Raw genomic sequence first — 18,291 nt, forward strand, 5'->3', positions numbered from 1 at the left:
GAAGCAGAATGCAGGGGAAAACTCTCAAGCCGATAGCTTATATATCAAGGATAATCGAGACCGTGGACGGAAGCCAGAGAAGGCAAGGTCTGGCAAGCGGAATTCCAGATCCAAATCTAGGGATAAGAAGACAATTCACTGTTACAAGTGCAAGGAGGCGAAACATATGAAGCGAGACTGTCCGAAGTTGAAAAAACAGACTGATGAGAAGCGTAATGTTTCATCCAAGTTTGTGAACGTGGTCGAGGATGATAATTCTGATTGTAGTGAGGGTGATATGCTTTCTATTTCAACGACTCAATTGACGGATGTGTGGATTCTTGATTCTGGATGTTCTTATCATATCACGCCAAATAGGGAATGGTTTTCGACATACAGGTCAGTTAATTTTGGTTCTGTTTATTTGGGTGATGATCGATGTTACAATATTGTTGGTATTGGTGATGTCAGAATTAAGATGTATGATGGCTCTTTTCGGTCGTTGAGTGGTGTTCGACATATCCCATATTTGAAGAAGAATTTGATTTCTTTGGGCACTTTGCACAAGAATGGTTTTATCCCTAAGGCTGATGAGGATAGGGAAACCATTCGGATTGTTAAAGGTGCTTTGACTGTGATGAAAGGAAAGATGACTGCAGGAAATATTTATAGATTGTTAGGGAGTACCGTTACAGGTGGAGTTCATTCTGTTGAGTCCTGTGATGATACTACAAAACTATGGCATATGCGTCTTGCTCATCTTAGTGAACGTGGTATGATAGAATTACACAAAAGAAATCTGTTGCATGGTGTCAAAAGCTGTAAGCTCGATTTTTGCAAGTATTGTGTTCTTGGTAAACAGACTAAAGTCCGTTTCAAGACTACGAAGCACACAACTCAAGGGATTCTTGATTATGTGCATTCTGATGTATGGGGGCCTTCCACGACATCGTCTTTGGGTGGATCTAGGTATTATGTTACTTTCATTGATGATTTTTCACGGAAAGTTTGGGTGTATTTTATGAAACGGAAATCTGAAGTTCTTGAGAAGTTCAAGCTGTGGAAAAGAGAGGTAGAAAACCAAACAGGACGAAAAATCAAGTGTTTGTGGTCTGACAATGATACGGAGTACACAGATTCACATTTCTTACACTTCTGTAAGGAGCACGGGATTAAGAGACATTTTACAATGCGCAAGACACCACAACAGAATGGTGTTGAGGAACGGATGAACAGGTCATTGAATGAAAGAACCAGATGTTTGCGGTTGAATGCGGGGCTTCCCAAACACTTCTGGGCCGAGGCTGTTAACATGGCGTGTTATCTTATCAACAGATCGCCAAGGGCATCATTGGCTGGGGAAGTTGCAGAAGAGGTATGGACTGGTCATGATGTTAGTTTTGATAACTTACGGATTTTTGGTTGTCCTGCTTATGTGCATGTACCTGCTGATGAGAGATCCAAACTTGATGCAAAATCGAAGGAGTGCATTTTTCTGGGTTACAAGAAAGGTGTCAAAGGATTCAATTTCTGGGATCCAGTTGCGAAGAAAATTGTGATCAGTAGAGATGTTGTTTTTGATGAACAATCCATGTTGCAACAGAAAAAAGACACGACAGTGGTGGATTTCGAGCAGTTTCCAGTTGAGAAACCAGAAACGTCTCAACCGACTTCTGGTTCCACTACGGATGATTTGCAGGATTATAGTCTCGCCAGAGACAAGGTGAGACGAACGAATATAAAGCCTCCGAGTAGATTGGGTTTTGAAGACTTGGTCTCTTTTGCACTTATTGTTAGCAGTGATGATCCGGTTACTTTTCATGATGCTGTTACTAGTCAGGAAAACGACAAGTGGATTGCAGCCATGGTTGAGGAGATGGATTCTTTGAATCACAATCGTACATGGGAGTTGGTTCCCCTTTCTGAGGGTAAAAAGTCGATTGGTTGCAAATGGGTGTATAAGAAGAAACCAGCAGTAACAGAAAAATAGGGGGAGAAGTTCAAGGCTCGTTTGGTAGCAAAGGGTTTTTCACAGCAAAAAGGAGTTGTTTAAGATGAAATCTTTTCTCCTGTGGTCAGACACACTTCAATCTGAGCAGTACTTGTATTGGTGGTAAAACTGCTTTTTTGTATTTAGAGCAGATGGATGTTAAAACTGCTTTTTTGCATGGGGATTTAGATGAGCAGATCTACATGCGGCAAAACTGTGGCTATCTTAACGGGTGCTTGAGAACGTGGTTGTTCTCGCTCGGGTACCAAAAGTTCAACATTGTTTGGTCTTGGATTCTGGTTTGGTAGATTCAGTTGTGGTTTTTGTCATTCTCTCACGATTTTATAAAATCTTTCAACTTGAGTTGTGAGTCGGGCAAGTGCGGCTAAGATAGCCGTAAGTGTCTTGTTGTTATTGTCGCCCATCTTGAAATCATAACACTCAAAAGAAAATTTTAAAGTAAAATAAAAATCAAAGAAAGAAAATTCAACAAAGCAAGAAATCTCACAAGTCACTCCAAGAAAGTAACACAACGAGAGGTAAGTAAGCCGATCTTGTACTCTTTAAAACTCGCTTTACCAAGTAGTCTTCCACAGTTCGTATCGGTGTTTGATTACTAGTAAAGGCGATAAGAAAACCTAAAAGTTCTAAGAGGTCAAACAAGGGTTAGACTCCAAGAGAACGAGAATGCAAGGAAGGAAGAAGTATGCAAACTCTTTAATCCTACTAACACAAGAAGGATAATGTGTTAGATAATGAAAAATAACAATAAAAATGAAAAACAAAAGAACCTAAAGCACTAAGAGTCAAAGAAAAAAAAAGAACCAAACCAGAAAACCTAGAAATCGTTGGATCAACTTGAGCAACATTTTTGAGGGGGCTACCGGTGTCCAAAAATTTTGGAAAAATTCTTGAATTTCTTTCGATGCGTCAAGAAACAAACTGTAAAAGTTTAGACCCAAATACCTTCAGTAGTATCCAGTAGACTCTGTTGAACGGTGAGTCTTCAAACAATCTATTTTTCATGATCGCTTTGTTTGAAGGTGTTCTTGATCTCCAAAAATATCGATTTTTTGTGTGAATGATACTGAATATATGAAGTTGCAATATGGAAATTTTCAATACGAAATTTCACCTGTATAAGTTTCAAGAAATTCAACAAAATTCTAGACCGAATCTGTCGATGAAGCTTGAATGATGTATTTGAAGGCTCTAATGAACTTCGATTGGGGTTAAATTTTACTGGATATTACTCTTAGGATGGATATGAGATATGGAGAATATCAACCCTAAATTACTTCATTTACAATTTTTCAATTTTTGTGACTTTTTTGGCTTTTTGATTTTTCTTTTTTTTCGACCTTTTTCATCTTCTTTTTTTGAAAAATAGAAGACTAACATGAAGGATTTCAATCTAAATTAAAATTAAATAACAAGAACCTGAAACGATGAATCTTTTGTGAACTAGCTCCGTTGGGGTACCTTGACGGTTTTATTTGCAAAACCAAGCATGATTGTTAATCCTTGTTAAAACTGCTTTTTTGCATGGTGATTTAGATGAGCAGATCTACATGCGGCAACCTGAAGGTTTCACTCAACCTGGAAACGAGGATTTAGTTTGCAGGTTGAAGAAATCTTTGTACGGGTTGAAACAGTCTCCGAGACAATGGTATAAACGGTTTGACTCCTATATGATCAAGATTGGTTACAAACGATGTGAGTATGATTGTTGTGTCTATGTTAAGAGCCTTGATGATGGTTCTTTTATTTTCCTATTACTGTATGTTGATGATATGTTGATTGCTGCGAAGAACATGGATGATGTTATTGGTTTGAAAACTTTATTGAGTTAGGAATTTGATATGAAAGATTTAGGTGCTGCAAAGAAAATTCTTGGAATGGAAATTTGCAGGGACAGAGACTCAAGGAAACTGTGGCTATCTTAACGGGGTTATGTTAAAAAAAATGCTAGAAAGGTTTGCGATGAGCAGCGCAAAACCAGTTAGCACTCCATTGGCGAACCACTTTAAGCTCTCATCAGAACAGTTTTTGTGACTTTTTTTGGCTTTTTGATTTTTCTTTTTTTTCAGCCTTTTTCATCTTCTTTTTTTGAAAAATAGCAAACTAACATGAATGATTTGAATCTAAATTAAAATTAAATAACAAGAACCTGAAACGATGAATCTTTTGTGAACTAGCTCCGTTGGGGTACCTTGACGGTTTTATTTGCAAAACCAAGCATGATTGTTAATCCTTGTTAAAACTGCTTTTTTGCATGGTGATTTAGATGAGCAGATCTACATGCGGCAACCTGAAGGTTTCACTCAACCTGGAAACGAGGATTTAGTTTTCAGGTTGAAGAAATCTTTGTACGGGTTGAAACAGTCTCCGAGACAATGGTATAAACGGTTTGACTCCTATATGATCAAGATTGGTTACAAACGATGTGAGTATGATTGTTGTGTCTATGTTAAGAGCCTTGATGATGGTTCTTTTATTTTTCCTATTACTGTATGTTGATGATATGTTGATTGCTGCGAAGAACATGGATGATGTTATTGGTTTGAAAACTTTATTGAGTTAGGAATTTGATATGAAAGATTTAGGTGCTGCAAAGAAAATTCTTGGAATGGAAATTTGCAGGGACAGAGACTCAAGGAAACTGTGGCTATCTTAACGGGGTTATGTTAAAAAAAATGCTAGAAAGGTTTGCGATGAGCAGCGCAAAACCAGTTAGCACTCCATTGGCGAACGACTTTAAGCTCTCATCATAACAGTGCCCTAAGACAGATAAGGAAGCTGAAGATATGGCAAAGGTTCCGTATTCTAATGCTGTTGGCTGCTTGATGTATGCAATGGTATGTACTCGTCCTGATTTAGCTCATGCTGTTAGTCAAGTTTGTAAGTACATGTCTAAACCTGGTAAGCAACATTGGGAAGCAGTCAAGTGGATCTTTCGGTACTTAAAGGGTATTGTTGGATATGGAATTATTTTTGGTATTCAACGAGATAATCCTTTGGTTGTAAGATATGTGGATTCAGACTATGCATGTGACTTGGATAATAGAAGATCTACGATAGGATATGTTTTTACTCTTGGTGGATGACCTATTTGTTGGAAGTCTACTGTTCAATCTTTTGTGGCACTATCTACAACTGAAGCTGAGTACATGGCAGCAGCTGAAGCTGCAAAAGAAGCTTTATGGCTCACTGCTTTAGTGAAGGAATTGGGTGTTCAGCAAGGTGGAGTTCAGCTACTCTGCGACAATCAAAGTGCTATTCACTTAGCTAAGAATCAGGTATATCATGTTAGAACTAAGCACATTGATGTACGTTTTCACAAGATCAGAGAGTTGGTTGCATCTGGAGAGATTTTGTTTCAGAAGGTACACACTGATGAGAATGCAGCTGATATGTTCACCAAGCCAGTTACAACAGACAAGTTCAAGCATTGCTTGAACTTGTTGAATGTTTCAAGTTGTTAAAGAAGTAAGGTAACCCAACCCACATTGAATGTTTCCTAAGGGGCAGGATATTCGCCAAGGTGGAGATTTGTAAGGTATGACTCATAAATATACCGGTAAAGAGGATAGGGGATGGAGTAGAGTGAGCGAAGTGAACGCAACGAACATCAACTGTCCTTACAAATAAAGTCTTGTAGAGGGGGTTACGATTATGTGGGTTGGCGGTGCGGGGGTTGTGCCCCCGCGGTACGGTACAGGGTTAATTTTGTAATTATGTACCAGGATTTTCTATTATAAATATAGATGTAACCTAAACCTATTATCATTGAATAAAAATTTTCTAGCACCGCCTAGGCACCGAGGATGTAAGCACATTGCCGAACCTCGTTAAAATTCTTGTGTTCTTTCGTTTACTTTGCCCGATTTATCAATAGATTTGTGCTTCGATTGTCATTGCTTTCTTTAGTGTATCTTCAAGTTTTTCGTACCCTTGTAGAACAAGAAGATCAATGATATTTGAGTTTAAGCCAACGACGAATCTTGACACGGTGACCTCTTCTTTTTCGATTATGTTAACCCTATTGAGTAAGGACTGCATCTCCTTATAGTACTCCTCAACTAAACTTCTACCTTGTCGAAGTGGGTCTAGTCGTAGTTTAACTTCTCGTGTATAATATGTCGGTAGGAATCGCTTCCTCATGATTTGTTTGAGGTCAGTCCAAGAAGTGATTGATAGAATTTGGAAGTTCTGGATCTTTTTCCTTGTTTGCATCTACCAAGTTCCAGAATATCCTTCGAATTGTATGGTGATGAGGTGAACTTGTTTAGCTTGGGGGCAGTCATGGTATGTGAACATGAGATAAACTTTTCCTTCCCATTTGACATATCTGTCTAGATCATTGTCTCCTTTGAAAGACGGGATCGTGAACTTTGGTTTTGCAAAGAGTTCGGGTGCTTGAGAACGTGGTTGTTCTCGCTCGGGTACCAAAAGTTCAACATTGTTTGGTCTTGGATTCTGGTTTGGTAGATCTAGTTGTGGTTCTTGTCGTTCTCTCAAGATTTCATAAAATCTTTCAACTTGATTTGTGAGTCGGGCAAGTGCAGCTAAGATAACCGTAAGTGTCTTGTTGTTATTGTCGTCCATCCTGAAATCATAACACTCAAAAGAAAATTTTAAAGTAAAATAAAAATAAAAGAAAGAAAATTCAACAAAGCAAGAAACCACAAGTCACTCCAAGAAAGTAACACAACGAGAGGCATGTAAGCCGATCTTGTACTCTTTAAAACTCATTTTACCAAGTAGTCTTCCACAGGTTCGTATCGGAGTTTGATTACTAGCAAAGGCGATAAGAAACCCTAAAAGTTCTAAGAGGCCAAACAAGGGTTAGACTACAAGAGAACGAGAATGCAAGGAAGGAAGAAGTATGCAAACTCTTTAATCCTACTAACACAAGAATGATACTGTGTTAGATAATGCAAAAGACATAAAAAGGAAAAACAAAAGTACCTAAAGCACTAAGAGTCAAAGAAAAAAAAATAACCAAACCAAAAAACCTAGAAAACGCTGGATCAACTTGAGCAACGTTTTTGAGGGGGTTACCGGTGTAAAAAAAAATAGAAAACTTCTTAAATGTATTTCGATGCGTCAAGAAACCAACTGTAAAATTTTAGACCCAAATACCTTCAGTAGTATCCAGTAGACTATGTTGAACGGTGAGCCCTCAAACAATCTATTTTTCGTGATCACTTTGTTTGAAGGTGTTCTTGATCTCCAAAAATTCTGATTTTTTGTATGAATGATATTGCATATATTAAGTTACAATATGAAATTTTCAACACGAAATTCTTCCTGTATAATTTTCAAGAAATTCAATAAGATTCTAGACTGAATCTGCCAATGAAGCTTGAATGATGTATTTGAAGGCTCTAATGAACTCCGATTGGGGTGAAATTTTGACTATATATTACTATTAGGATGAATATGATATCTGGATAATATCAACCCTAAATTCCTTCATTTACACTTTTTCAATTTTTGTGACTTTTTTTGGCTTTTTGATTTTTCTTTTTTTTGTTCCTTTTCTTCTTTTTTTTTTTGAAAAATAGCAAACTAACAAGAAGGATTTGAATCTAAATTAAAACTAAATAACAAGAACCTGAAACGATGAATCTTTTGTGAACTAGCTCCGTTGGGGTACCTTGAAGGTTTTGTTTGCAAAACCAAGAAAGATTGTTTGCTTCTTTCCAAGAATCAGCCCAGCTCTGATACCAATGAATAGGGAAGCAGTGGTGGGTTAATGAACGTTGCTCTTGTTGAAGAATCAAACATAGAAAGCTCTAGACTCGATGAAGAACTATGGGGAATGAATAGGGGAAGGTGGCAGAAACAAGTAGGGTTCTTAGAGTTTCTTTTAGGTGCTAGAAACAAGGTAAGAAACAAGATTAAAATAAGATAAAGAAAAGATAAAGGAATTGTAAATTAAATAAGATAACCAAGAAATCAAAAGATCTCCCTTATGAAGTTGAACGGTAAATATGATTGATGATGTGGATGGATATGTGGAAAATCGATGGATAATGTCCTATCGAGCCCTCCTAATCGCAATGAAAAGGAAAATACGATAATATAGCTCTAACCAACCCTCCTAGTCGCGATGAAAAGGAAAATTGGAGTGTGAAGATTAATCTCCCTCACAAGAACTTGAAAGAACTCAAGGAGAATAAGCTTCGAAGGCACAAGGCAATCAGCACTTGCAAAAACTATATGATACATGATTTAGAATTGACAGCAGTTGTGTTTGCATTGAAAATTTAGAGTCATTATTTGTATGGGGAACGGTGCCATATATACTGATCACAACAGTTTGAAGTATTTATTGACTCAGAAAAAATTGAACTTGAGGCGGAGAAGATGGATTTAGCTTCTAAAGGATTATGATCTAATCATCGATTATCATCCAGGAAAGGCGAATGTAGTAACGGATGCATTAAGCCGAAAGATTTTTGCTTCTTTACGGGCCATGGATGCACGTATGTCATTAAAGGAAGATGATGCTTTAATTGCTGAGCTTAAGTTAAAGTCGACATTTTTGGATCAGATTAAAGAGTTATAAAAGCAAGATGAGAAATATTTGGCGAGGATGGCAGAATTCGAAAGAAATGAAATCAAAGACTTCGAAATAAGAGTGGATGGATGTTTATATTATAAGGGAAGACTTTGTATTCCCTACAATGATGATTTGAGGAAAGATATTCTGTTTGAGGCACATTATAGCCCTCTGACTATGTATCCAGGTGGAAATAAAATGTATCAAGACTTGAAGAGTAGTTACTGGTGGTCTGGCATGAAAAGAGTTGTAACAGTTTTGTTGCTAAATGTCTGACATGTCAGCAAGTGAAAGCTGAACATCAAGTGCCATCTGGGTTACTGTAGCCAATAATCATCCCTGAGTGGAAATGGGAGAGGGTTAAAATGGATTTCGTTACGGGGCTACCTTTTTCACCGGTTAAAAAGGATTCGATATGGGAAATAGTAGGCCGATTGACCAAGACGGCTCATTTTATTTCAGTTCGAGTGTAATACTCGATGAATAGGTATGTAGAGTTGTACATTAAAGAAATAGTAAGACTGCATGAAGTACCTATATCAATAGTGTATGATCGAGACCCAATGTTTACTTCAAGGTTCTGGAAGCCGTTGCATGAGGCATTGAGTACTCAATTAAACTTCAGCACAACTTTTCATTTGCAGAGAGATGGGTAGTCAGAGCGAGCCATTCAAATACTTGAGGATATTCTAAGGGCATATGTGATTGACTTTAAAGGATCATGGGAAAGGTATTTGCCTTTAGCTAAATTTGCATATAATAACAGTTATCAGCCAAGTATTAAGATGGCCTCGTACGAAGCATTATATGGAAGTAAGTGTTGTACACCATTAAATTGGTTTGAATTGAAAGATCAAGACATAATTGGGATGGAGTTGATTAAAGAGATGGAGAAGAAAGTAAAGATTATTCAAATGAATCTCAAAATAGCCTCCGATCGGCAGAAATCATATGATGATTTGAAAAAAAAGAGAAATTGAATTCCAAGAGGGAGATAAAGTATTTTTAAAGGTGTCTCCTTGGAAGAACGTTTTGAGATTTGGGCGGAAAAAAAGCTGAGTCCAAGATTTATTGGACCTTATGAAATTTTGAAAAGAGTCGGACCAGTAGCTTATCAGCTAGAATTGCCTCCGAATATGGACAAAATTCACAATGTTTTCAATATCCATGCTCAGAAGATATCGATCTGATTCATCCCACGTTATTAATCCATAGAAAATAGATGTCCGAATGGATTTAACTTATGAAGAACAACCAGTGTGGATATTGTCTAGAGAAATTAATTAATTGAGCAACAAACGAATTCCGTTAGTTAAGGTACTCTGGCAAAATCATAAGGTGGAAGAGGCTAGAATGCAGTTTCCCTACCTTTTAACTTCAGGTATTTATCTAAATTCGAGGATGGATTTTCTTAAGGGGAGAATTGTACTATCCCAAAATATTAGACCAGAGATTATATCGAAAAGATTGGAATATTTAAGATTTAAATTGAATAAGTGGTAAAATATGATAAAAAGGATTTGGAATAGTGTTTAGACTAAATTATATCAATAGATAAGTTAAGAGGGAAATTTAGACTTTTAAGAGGAAATGAAATTAAAAATAGATAGGGATTTTAAATAGGAAGAAAGAGGAAAGTAAGGTATTTTTTTCTACACTTCTTCTTCTTCTTCTTATTCACGTGAGTGCTCTCTCCTCCCTAGCATAAGGTAAATTCTCATTAGCTAGTGTTTTCTTTAAATTATGAGTTGCTTTTGTATCATTAAGTGATATATGTGTATAAGGAAGGATTAGATGAGATTAAAATGAAGAGATAAAGGAAATAATGGGGATTTTATAAAATGGGTTTTGAAAGGATATGTTAAAATAGGAGTGTTTATGGATGTTTTATGGTAAATTTGATTTGTCATAGAGGCAAATGAGAGATTAGAAGCATTTGATGGGATTAAAAACACATTAGAAAAAGTTATAGAACTTTGTGTTCTTGATAGATGTTAGATGTTTTATGAAACAAGATGAAGAAAAATTTGTATGGATAATTAGAGAAAAGTTAAATAGCATTGTTGGGTGTAAATTTAAAGAAATTTGGCCCCATTTGGCTAATAATCGGATTAAAAATTAGAAAATATGGGCAAGGGTATCGATATTGATAGAACAGTACTGATACTATAGGCAAAAAGAAGATGAATTTGTTGGATAGTATCGATACTGATTCAATCAATATCGATACAGTTGAGGCAGTATCGATACCATTGTAAGGGTATTGATACCAAGCAAACATCGAATCTAAAATCGGTATTGATATCGTAAGAGGGTATCAATACCATAGTATGGTACTGATCGAAACCATGGTAAGGGTATCGATGCCTTGCAACATCGAACCTAATTTTGGTATCGATACCCGGAGGAAGTATCAGTACCATAGTATTGAAGTATCGGTACTAGGGTAGTAGTATTGATACTACTAACCTTGGAACAACCACTTAGGTTTTAATTGTTATAGAAATTGAGATAATGATATTTTGAATATTCTTAAGGTACAAGGTTAAAGAGTATACTAACATTGGTATGTTATGTGTACTTAATGGATAATGGTGTAGATCAGAATCAAGCTCCTGAATCAAGTAAAGTAAAAGGCAAAGGCCAAGTTCCAAAATAGCAGTTGGTGAGTTTTGGATATCAAAGCAAGGCAAGCCTGGTGAGTACATTTATTGTATGCAATCTAGATGAAAATGATTATAAATTATTCAAGATGTAATATTTAAATGTTAATGTATGTTTTACCGTAATTACTATATTTTATTGAACATGGAAATTTACCGTAATTACTATGTTTTATTGAATACATGGAAATTATATTGTGAATGAGTTTTAGAGTATGAATTGCTCTAAAATTAATGAAAATAATAATCCATATGGGTACAATATTGGCATGAAAGGATGCATAGTTGAAATGCATATGGGTGCATTGTCAACAGGAAAGTATACCATCGTTGAAATGCATATGGGTGCATTATCAATAGAAAAGTATACTATAGTTGAAATGCATATGGGTGCATTATCAACAGAAAAGTATGCTATAGTTGAAATACATATGGGTGCATTGTCAACAGAAAAGTATGCTATAGTTGAAATGCATATGGGTGTATTGTCAACAGAAAAGTATGCTATAGTTGAAATGCATATGGGTGCATTGTTAACAGAAAATCATAGCATAGTTGAAGTGCATATGGGTGCATTGTCAACAGAAAAGTATGTTATAGTTAAAAATGCATAATGGTGCATTATAAGCATGAATGGAGGTTACAAATGAAAAGAAAGAATAAGGACCAATGATCATGATAATTGTGAATAAAATACTTATGTATACATAAGGGTTATTTTACAATATTATGACTCACTAAGAAATACTTAATGTGTGTGTTTCCACGCGTAGGTAACAGTAAAGAATAATCAAGTAAGGAGTGCAGTCGTAGCAGCAGATATCATCCACTAAGGTTGACTCACTAGTAACATTAGGACAATAGTAATCATTTTGGAAACTTGTTTGGCATGTAATTAAATTTAACAAAATATTTTGTAATATGTTTTAATGAATACTTGTTTATTATGTTTATCTATGTGGAATTAAATTTTACAACAAAATTTTAAAGGCTTTTCAAAACAGGTAAACAACTTTTAAAGTAATGTGACACTTGTATTCATATACGTAAACATATATAGAATATGGGTGTTACAGGTATTCTCAATTTCTTGTTAGGAATTGAAGTTAATTATGAATTTGGTGGTGTTGTGTTGAGTCAGAAGAAATATATTCATGAGTTGTTACATCGCAATGGGTTTGAAAATGCAAATGGCCTTCCTACACCCATGGTTACCAACTGTAAGCTTTCAGCTAATGATGGAAATCCAGTTGAGAAAGTTGCTCATTATCGCAGTATTGTTGGAGCTTTACAATATGTTGTGATCACTCGCCCAGATATTGCTTTTGTTGTAAATCGTTCGTGTCAATTTATGCAAGCTCCTCTTGAAACTCACTTTCAAGCAGTGAAACGTATTTTAAGATACTTGCAATGAATGATTGACTTTGGCTTGAGTTTCTTGGCTTCTTTCGACTTTCTTTGACAGGTTTTACTGGTGCAAGTTGGGGAGCAGATGTTGATGATAGATGTTCTACATCTGGATATTACATTTATTTTGGGGGCAATATAGTTTCATGGAGCTCTCAAAAACAACAAGTTGTGGCTCGATCAACAGCTGAAGCAGAATATAGAAGTGTTGCATATGCAACTACTAAAATGGCGTGGCTTGAGTCTTTGTTGAGTGAACTGCATGTTGTTTCTCATGGTAAACCTACTTTGTGGTGTGACAACTCAAGTGCATTTGTAGTTTGTGCCAATCCTATTTTGCACTCTAAATTCAAGCATGTGGAACTTGATCTCTTTTTTGTTCGAGAAATAATTGTAACAGGGAAGTTACAAGTTCATGAGGTTCTTGCATATGAACAAGTTGCAGACATACTAACAAAGCCACTGTATGCACCTTTATTTGTAAAGCATAGGCAGAAACTGTTGATTGTTCAACTTAAGCATGCAGGTTGAAAGTTTTGGAGGTTTGAAGCAGCAAGGGAAATGTTAATGTCTATGTAGAATGCAGATAGGAAGTTTGCAGAGTGAAGTTTGGAGTAGCAAAGGGAATGTTAGTGTATGTGATGTATGCATGTATCTCATGCATGTGTGAAGTACTTGAGGTGGTTAGAGTTTTTTGGATTTAACAAACTCTCTCTCTCCTCTAACATCCTTGCCCGCCTTTTATAATTTCCTCTCTTCTTTATGTATAAAGGAGTCTTGAGTCATTACTGTAAACTCATGGATTTACAAATGAATGAAATAATGCATACATGGTTCTTTTTAGTATTATTTAGTTATCGAGTTACTTTGATACTTTAACACTTCTGTCTGATATATTCTCAAAAGTAAGAATGTCCCAAAACCTCAATGGTATCAATCCATTTCCTGGTGATGGGGCTGGACAGAGCTTAAACATAGAGAATCATGAACCTAAGCATTGGTCATACTTTCGTAAATTGTCTCAAGATGAGTTTGTTAGAAAGGTTGTCTTGCTCATCGATCAGGATCATCTGAGTTTTTTGTCTCCGCTGAAAAATATTGAAGGTGGGACTCTAATTGATTATAGCTATCCACCTTAGACATGTACTGGTGCCGTTGCCTTGGCTCAAATTAATCCAGACATCAATTTTGGTGAGGACATATAACAAGAGTTAACTTCTGTTGCTGCTACTAATAACTTGGATATAGGCTCAGAATACAAGAAGTCTCCACTCAAGGGCGATGAAAGTGCACAAGTTGGGCAAAATCTCCAAGTACCTGAATCTGAGCTTGGGGTACTAGTGCCTGTTGATTTTGATTTATATCAATAGCTTCTGAAGATAATTCTTTCTTTTGTCCATGTTTTCTAAATTTCTTCTGTTTTCAAGGATGGGAAATTGGATATTCGAAATACTGGTAAACCTCTTCTCAATCATTCCAGTGGAGATTTTGATTTAAGCACGTTGTAGGTATATCTTGGGTTCCTAATCATCTGATGTCTTATTACTGAAAGAGCTGGTGAATTTTAAATTTGCTTTTATGTTTTCTAAAGTTTCCATCTTTAAGAAAGCTAATCCACATTATATGCATACATGTTTATGCATAAATCTTTAATAGAATCTTCTATTCAGTCAATAGCATTGGTATCCATCCACAACCAGCCATTGCTACCATTTTGTAGAACCTCATCGCCAATGACATCAATGCAGCTGCTAATGATAATTTTCTAGATGTTAAACACCGATTATTTTGTAGCATGCTGCCACTTACATCACCACAGACAGCATTACCATTATGTTATCTGTTTCTAGCACCTCCTCATCTCAATTTATGCTAGTGAACTGAATATAAACATGGTGAAAAAATCTTATCCAACATGCTGCTTGGTCGAACTGTTCTGCATGTTGTGCCCCTAGTCTCAATATTATTCAACTAATTTGGTCACTATTTTTAGCTCCATGTTGGCTAATTTCGTCAAATTCGATGGCAGATCATTAAAAATGAAGATCTAGAAGAACTAAGGGAGTCGGGTTCAGGTACATTTGGGAATGTATATCATGGAAAATGGAGGGGAACAAATGTTGCCATCAAGCGGATAAAAAAATTTGTTTCACTGGTCGTTCATCTGAGCAAGAGAGATTGGTTAGCGTTCTTGTTGTTTCTTGGCATTTTGTACATCATGAATGGAGATTGTTACTTTTTCCTCTTTGTCCCATCTCATCAATGACAGTCTGTGTTAAATGTTTTTCAGACTCTGGAGTTCTGGCGTGAAGTTGACATCCTTTCAAAGCTTCACCACCCCAATGTGGTGGCCTTTTATGGTGTGGTGCAGGATGGACCTGGAGGAACACTAGCCGCTGTCACAAAGTTTATGGTGAAAGTATCTCTTAGACATGTTTTGCTTAGCAAAGAAGGTAACTTTTTTAAATATAGTTACCAGAATGTACTATTTTCCTCTGTTGCTTGGACTTGCCAAAATTGGGGCCTCGCCCGTGTCGATTCGACGAGGATAAGGTAACGGGATATGGGTTGTCAGATGTTTGGTGACTGGGTGAGGAGTAGAAGAAGTTGCAACAGCAGGAGAAAGAGAAAGGAAAGGAAGAGATTAGAATAGATTTAAATCTCGGTTTTCAAGGGGAAAGTAATATAAAACAAAAAAAAATGAAGTAAAAAGGTGGAATGTTAAAATCTTAGTTCTGGGTTTGAAGCCGAAAAGTTTGTTAATTAAATCCAATCCAAATAATAAACTAAAATATTTTAGATTATATTTATTTTTAATAATTATTTACAATCAATAATAGTTAAAACAAAATTTAATAAATAAAAATAATATTTTATATATTAAATATTGATGTATTATAAACATATAATATATTTTTGTACATATAAAATGAATCTCTTTACCCATTGTCCACTCAAGTTGACACTCATACCTGAGTCCGAGCAACGTAGCTACTTTCATCACTCTAGAAATTTCATTTATATATTTTGTTTGCATAGGTTTTTTAACTGTCTAGGCGACTTGATCGATGTAAGCGGCTCATTATTGTCATTGATGTAGCATTTGGGATGGACTATTTACAGTCAAAGAACATTGTGCATTTTGATTTAAAATGTGACAACCTGCTTGTCAACTTGAACGACCCTGTGCGGCCAATTTGTAAGGTAATTTGCACAGTCTTGCTATGTATAAACTTGTAAACTTTGAGGTGCATGTATCCCAATCATGCATCTCTTTGTTTTGGTAGACAGATATTTGATGTCTAAGTGAAACCCAAGTGAAATAAAGATGCTGATGTGTGTACAGGTTAGGGACTTCGGGTTGTCCAAGATAAAAAGGAATACCTTGGTTACTAGTGGTGTGAGGAGAACTCTTCCATGGATGGCCCGAGAGCTGTTGAATGGCAGTAGTAATAAGGTTTCTGATAAGGTAAGACGATTTGTTTCAGAGCTTAGATGACGTTTGTTTATATCTTGGTTCATGTCTTGCTTTACTGCAATCCTGCACATGCTGGGAACAAAATTTATTATTCTTCTTAGAAAGCCCTGCCTCTCAATAATTTTATTTCTCGTATTGTTTTGGATGGCTATTAAGAAGTTGGTTTTAAGCAAGTTATATACTCTTCATTATCTAGAATGCAGCTGTACTTACTGGTTCGAGCTGTAGTTTTCTATTTGTCGTCTATAATGAAGTGAGATGCTAGGACTTGTTGGCTCTGCACATGAAGACATCAAATTTCATCCTTAGATATTTTATATAATATATTTGTTTATTGCAAACTATATTATTATATATATATATATATATATATATCATTATTTATGTTAGATTTTACAGGTGACCCAAGTGGCCCAGCACCCAGACCCAACAGTAACCCATAACCCGAGTCACATAGGGTTTCTAGAAACCCTAGCAGCTTCCCCGTCCAGTGCCGCAATAAGGGAAACCAATCCCAGCCGAGGAGTCTTCACGCCAACACGCCTCCAACAGCCCGAACTTTCCGACGCAAGGATCACAACCATCACCAACACACCAACAAATGTGGATACATGAAACACGAAGCATTAGTGTTTCGTTAGGGTTTAAATACCCAAAAGTAGGAGTAGATGAACACTATAAATATAATGTAATCCCTACTGTAATTTTCACGGTTGATATACAAAATAAAAACATAAAGTTACAAGCAGTTTTAGAACGAAATCGGAGCAACTTCTTGCAAAATTTCAAAGGCAACAAAGGTAAAAGACCTTACCTTTTTTTCGTTTGGTTACCTTGCATGCGTGTTTCCTTCGTTGTTGTGGCTCGAATAACACTCAAAAGAAGCGTTTTTGGCCAATGAACGGGGGTATTTTCGAGATCTATTTTTGTAGATATATCCCCTTAGGCTTATTTTTTAAAGAAATGATTTTGGTTTTCGGAAAGTATAGGAGGTGGGCTTTCGAAAAATGGAATTTTTTTAAACATTCGTCGCCGATGACTGACGGCCGGCGCCAATCAACGGCGGAGGCGAGGCGATGCAACCGTCGGTTTCTGGAAATTTTGGTTCATGTTATTCATTTGTGAAGAACAATATAGAGCAAAGGGGAAAGAAAGGGGAAGCACTTGGCTTAAAGAGGAGAGAAATGAAGGTTTTTCAAAAAACTTTGCTTTAAATAGTTGGCCCATCAGACAGTGACCCGACCCGTTTAATCCCTCAGGCCCGCGTGTTTTCATTATGGGGGGTAAATCGCTTTTTTAGCCCCTTCAGTTTTAAAAGAATTCTCTTTTGACCATAAATTGGATCCCAAACCCGAATTTCATTTCAAATTGACCCCTTATTTTTAATTTTATGTCAAATTAACCCCACTATTAATATATATATATATATATATATATATTTTATATTTTTTTCTGTTTTTACTATTTTTATTTTCGGTTTGTTACTATTATTATTATATTTATTTTCATTATTTTATTCTTCTATTATTATTATAACTTTTTTCCCTAATATTTAAATATACATATGTATCTATATTTAGTATTATTATTATTGTAAATATATACTTTTATTTATTTCTATTTATTTGTTTTACTTAAATACTATATACTATTATCTTTCATATATTTTATTTATTTATTGTATCATTAACATATTTTATGTATATTATTTTTTTATTTCACTGTATTTTTTTCTCTCTTCATTTAATTTCATCCCTTATTTTTGGCCTTTGTTTTTTTTAATCATGTGTTATCTTTTTATTTTTGTTCACTTTGTCTCATATCTATTTTATTTTACCTTTTATTGTTTTTTTGCTTTATTTATTATTTTCATATTTACGTTTTTCACCTTGATTCAATTTTGTACTTCATCTAACATTTCTTTTTAAGGGTACAATTCTAAATTTATTAGAGGTAATTAATTTTGGATCGTTATTTTACCTTTTAAGTTAAACTTTCAATTTTCTTAATTAAAGACAACTGGAAATTACGTAGTATCGAAAGGGCAGTTCAAGGGTGCTAACCCTTCCTTGACTGTAATCGACTCCCGAATCCGACACATCTTTGGAAAGACGCAGATCAAGTAAGAAATAGGGTATCCGATCAACCCATTTGTTTTAAAATAAATGATCGGTGGTGACTCCCAATCCATTTTCCTAAGTCG

Source organism: Hibiscus syriacus, unplaced genomic scaffold, assembly GCF_006381635.1.
Source record: "Hibiscus syriacus cultivar Baekdansim isolate YM2019G1 unplaced genomic scaffold, ASM638163v2 tig00110221_pilon, whole genome shotgun sequence".
Taxonomy (NCBI): Eukaryota; Viridiplantae; Streptophyta; class Magnoliopsida; order Malvales; family Malvaceae; genus Hibiscus; species Hibiscus syriacus.